Genomic DNA, 5,243 nt, shown 5'->3' with positions numbered 1-5,243 from the left:
ATCCCAATTCAGGGTATCGAAAGCTTTCCGAATATCCACCTTAAGAGCCATGTTCCTCCCTTGAATTGAGCGCTCCATGCAATTCACTCCTTCAGAGGCCAGTAGAATACATTCCTGAATAGAACGCCCAGAGATAAACCCAAACTGATTGGCCGAGACAATAACAGCAGCTATCTCATTCAACCTAGAGGCAAGAATCTTGGTGATGACCTTGAAAAGGAAATTTCCCAACACAATAGGCCGGAAGTCAGAGACAAGAACCGCATCAGTCTTCTTTGGGAGAAGGCAAAGCAAGTTGGAATTGAGGCCCTGGGGAAGATAGCTATGTGTCACAGCCCACTATCCCAATGACGGGTTAACCGGGGTTATGACTTGGGATGAACAATAAGAAACGGAAATTAAAGGGGATTTACTAAGTAACCAACATTAATAACAAACTAGTGGTATATATATATATAACCACTTGGGTAATTCACAAACGAGTCTGCCATAACGACTAGACCCCAACTGAAAGTTAATTAAAATGAAGTAGTAATAAGTTCAAGTAGAAATGATAAATAAGTCAGAGTGTTTGCAGCGGAAAAACGTGTGAGTTATGCATATGGAGATGCATACTCAAGGTTTCATTACATAAACATCAAAAGGGAAATCCGCTCAACACCGATCCATTCCATCGCCTGCTCAACCTGCACATTTAGAAATACATGCAGGGCTGAGTATAAAAATACTCAGTGACATAAGCCGAAAATACAACATGCATACATATATAAATTGAACTGCCAACAGTAACACACAGGGGTTTTCTTGAATGACCTGCGCTTACTAAAACATTTCATTCATTTTCATAAAGGTGGATGCGCATCCCATTTTCAGTCTATATGATCCATATCTGTCCTTTCTGTCACGCGCCGGGAAGGAGGCCTCCTTACCACGGACGCCAAGACCGGTCGCAAGCGACTCGCGGTCTCCATGAGTGTACACGTTAACCCTAGCTAGCGACCTTTGTCTAGCATAGGATCCCAATTGGATTTCCTTTAAAGTTGGCGAACCAACACAGATAGGATACATATAAAAACATAAACATTTTTGGCAGTCAATCATTTCATAAACATTTCATTTCATTTCATGAACATTTCATTTTCATTTCATAAGAGTCATTTATCATTTGGGCATAATAATAAACTGAAATTAACAGTTAAAATCATCTCATGCATATATTCGTATAAGAGGCCTACGACACGCAGGGGATCTCTATATACGTATAGTAAAAGTAATGCCCACCTCAATTGTTCTTAAAGCTGGCGTGGAGTCGTTTCTTCTTCGGCTTCACTTTCTGTCGCCCGGACCTTCATTGATGAAGAGTCGATAAGTTCGTGAAGAAATTGTCATAAGACAAAGTCTAATTCTACGTGCCTAGGGTATCTTTTAATGTTTTAGGGTTCTAGCATCCATAATTCATTACATTAAAGACAGTCAAAAATCAATCATACCTCGTCTAATCTCATTCAAACACATAGGCAACACAAACACATAAGGCACATAAGAATCACAATCAAACATCATCAAAACATGCTCTGTTTTTACACTGACTCAACTTCAAAATTTAATCTGTTCTGACTCCGACATCTCCTGGACTCGAGACTCATACCGAAAGAAAGATCTTCGAGTCTAGTTTCATATAAAAAAAAAGTAGAGTCGAAAACTCCAAGTGGTTTGAGAGATATGACGTTTTTTACCACGATCTACCATGTTCGGCAGTTTTGAACAATCGAAAACTTGGATTTTTGAAAAATAGTAAACGTTGTCAAACTGGGCTCAACTTTGGTGGATATCTAGTTAACACAATAAGGTTAATACCATAAAAATTTGGAAATCTAGATCACACAGGAAGCTACTGAAATGAATGACTCTTTCCTCTGTTCTCTGAAATTCTCGGTAGTAATGTGCAGTTTAGGTTTTGCATTTTAAAGAAGTATCAAACGAAGTTGGAATGGCTTGAAATTTTACCAGGGTACTCAAGACTCATGTAGGGACTTGCTATAAAATTGTCAAATCTATTAGACATCGACAAACCGTCGATCACAGTAGGTCAGTAGGCCTACGAAATTCATATTTATAAGTCCTTAAAAAAATAATTTATATAAATCAAGAAATAAGAGTTTAATCCCAAAAATATTCATTAAAAGTCCATCATAATTTAAATAAAAGAACGGACCTCATTTAAAATAAATAGTCCCAAACTCGTTACGCACATATACTAAATCTTTCATGAAACATCCTTTAAAATGAACTTTGATACATAGAAAATAATTCAACAACTTGAGCTCTTAAGAGGTTGTTTTGCAACAGACATCAAATCTGCCTCGGATCTCCAAATGAGGCTCCAAAAGAAATTCTGGAAACTAGACATTTCAAGGATCATTCTCCAATTTGAATCGAATGAAAAAAAATTCAAACGAGCAAGATATGCCCTCTCAAAGATGGGTATTTAACAAGCAAAAATCTGAAAATTTCAGATTTCCAGATTACAACCAAGTCAGTGGGCTTTCTTTAAAAATTCATATCTCCCTTTACAAAACTCCACTGGGAACCCCAAGGGTCAATCTGGAAACTAGGGAGAGATCATAACACTCTACAGTTGGATTTACTCCAAGAACATTCATGGTTTAGAAGATATGACTGTCTAAAGTTCAGTGCACAAAAAGAGTTCAAGTTTGGCAGATTTAGAACATAAATCAGAAAAACCACTTTAGGCTTCACCAAAAATTCTAAAACTGAACAAGTAAGTTCCCAACATGTCAGTGAATATTCAGTAGAAAGATAGGCTTGAGAATCAAAGATTTAAGTCGGCCTTTGCCACCTAAAAGTCGTAGGTTTGTAAAATCTACTGGATGGTACAAGGAATAAGAACTAGATTTCAAGAATTTATACCGGTTGTTTCCCTTACTCAAAAATGGTGAGACCGATGTCAAAAGAAAGATACGGGAGTCTAGAGTGACATATTCAAGTTTCAAAGGTTTTCACCGATTGAAACTTTACTTATGGCCTCCCAAAGATTGTTTACCAAAAATGTATTCCAGATAGGCAGTGATGTTTACAAATTCATAAATAAATCATAAGAGCTCCAAACCTTCTGAAATTTTACCAAAGTTTAGAAAACATATGAAATATGATACACAATTAATTTGGGAATTTTTGGGAACCGTTTGGATGGATGGAATCGCCTTGCAAAACACTGCCGAGCAGTGTGCTTATGGCAGATTCGCTGCCTTACCTCATGCACGGTTTTTCACCCAATAAACTCTACCAAAATAATCATCCAAAATCATAAAACATATCCTCACATAATATAGCACACAAATGTGTAAAAATCCATGGCCATAAAGCATTTTCAGTTGAGAAAAAGCAAAGAAAAACTCACCCTCGAAGCACAACCTTCACTCTATAGTTTTCCCACACTCTCCCTTGCTTTGCTACTTCTCTTGGGGCTTCAAAGGCTTCTATGGAGTGTGATAATGGTGGGAGAAAAGTTGTGAGAGTGGGAGAAAGATTGTAGTGGTGGGGGAAAAGGAGTAGTGTGGTGGAAAGGTAGGAGTAGTGGTAGGGAAAAAGATTAGTGGTAGGGAAAAGAAAATATTAGTGGTGGTAGGGAAAAAGATTAGTGGTAGGGAAAAGAAAATATTAGTGGAGGATAATGGGGTGTTACATTAAGTAAATATAAAAATGTGGTGTAGTAATAACCCATGTGTAAAAAAAAATATATATATATGTAAGACTAATCATCAATTGATAAAATGCTAGAGCATAAAACTCTTGTGATCAAAATTAGAATAAATAGCACTAACATTAGTGCTCTCTCTCAATTTATAAATACATCATAGGAAAATAATTTGAGAAAAATATTGATGGAAAATTTTTATAACTCATCATTCCTAAAGTTCTCGGTAAAAATAAATAAATACATAATTTTTTTTTTCGATTTGAAAACTCAAAATAAATCTTTGAGCTCCATCATTCTCTTAATGGACTCAAAATATATTTTGAGTGCATCATCCGTTGAAATAAAAATAAAAATAAATTATCACGTATGTAATCATCAAATTCACATAAGTCCGTATTTTATTAATGGATGCTGAACCCTAATTACCATAAGAAATCCTTAAATCAATAATTAAAAGTCTATAATCCTTAATAAAAAGTCGGGGCATTACATACTATCCCCCTTAACATAAATTTCGTCCCGAAATTTGTACCTCAGAAAATAACTCTGAGTACTTCACTTTCCTGTTAGACGGTAGTCTATTATTGACCATGATATATTCATAGGTCCCTTACTATCGGTATTGACTTAGTCCTTAGTACCTGAACTTCCCGATCTAAGATAGATTTGGATATTCCTTCGTAACTCAAATATTGACTAATAATAATGTTGTTCTTATGGATCATATGCTTTGAATCGTAAACATACTTCTCTATTTGCGACACATGGGATACATTACGCACATTCTCAAAGCTTAGCGCTAACGCCAACCAGTAAGTTATTGGGTCTATCCTTTCTACAATCTCGTATGAGCCTATAAAACGGGGTTTAGGTTTACCCTTTACACCGAATCTAACGATTCCTCTTGATGGAGAAACCTTCAGAAAAACTTTCTTTACATCCTCAAACTATAGGTCCTTTCGGCGTTTGTCAGCATATGACTTCTGTCTATCCTGGGCCTCCTTGATTCCTTTTTCTGATTTGACGGACGATCTCAATCATATCGCCATTTCATCCCAACAAAGTGGTGATCTATATTTCCCCAGGTATAACGCCTCATTTGCCAATTTATCGATAGTCAATTGATAACTGGTATTATATGTCTCACAATGAGTGGCAAAAACATGTTCTCAGCTTTCACCCCGGTTTAGCTCGGTCGTCCTCAACATACCTTATTAGTAATTTCTATGTCGTTTAAGCGGAACTATAATGACTAATATCTCTAGAGCATTCTTAAGGCAACTTAAACAGTTTGTAAGGAGACCAACCATTTCGAGCATGTAGGCAGTCTGCCTAAAACGCCGTTATAAACTTTTATTCATTCATCGAAGGAATCTCGAGTCATGTGGGCATTGACTGCCCCCTTTCGTGACAACCTTTGCTTAAGTATGATGGATTCGAAAAAAATCCATCTCGACAACGAAATTCATTGGTTCGTTAAGGGCTCAGTTTGTCCCAAACACGACATTAAGCTTGACTTTAT

General features: G+C 36.6%; 1 long non-coding RNA gene across 1 annotated transcript; it reads right to left on the bottom strand.

Moving 5' to 3' along the window:
* Window positions 1-426: 426 nt before the first annotated feature.
* Window positions 427-3,566, bottom strand: LOC131001955 (uncharacterized). The gene is made up of 3 exons (XR_009094088.1): window positions 3,422-3,566; window positions 1,282-1,346; window positions 427-686 (listed from the first exon to the last, which is right to left on the bottom strand). It is a non-coding gene; the product is annotated as an uncharacterized LOC131001955 (long non-coding RNA).
* Between the last annotated feature and the right edge of the window lie 1,677 nt (window positions 3,567-5,243).

The sequence above is a fragment of the Salvia miltiorrhiza genome, chromosome 8 (assembly GCF_028751815.1).
Source record: "Salvia miltiorrhiza cultivar Shanhuang (shh) chromosome 8, IMPLAD_Smil_shh, whole genome shotgun sequence".
Taxonomy (NCBI): Eukaryota; Viridiplantae; Streptophyta; class Magnoliopsida; order Lamiales; family Lamiaceae; genus Salvia; species Salvia miltiorrhiza.
This window is presented reverse-complemented; position numbering and strand designations above follow the sequence as displayed.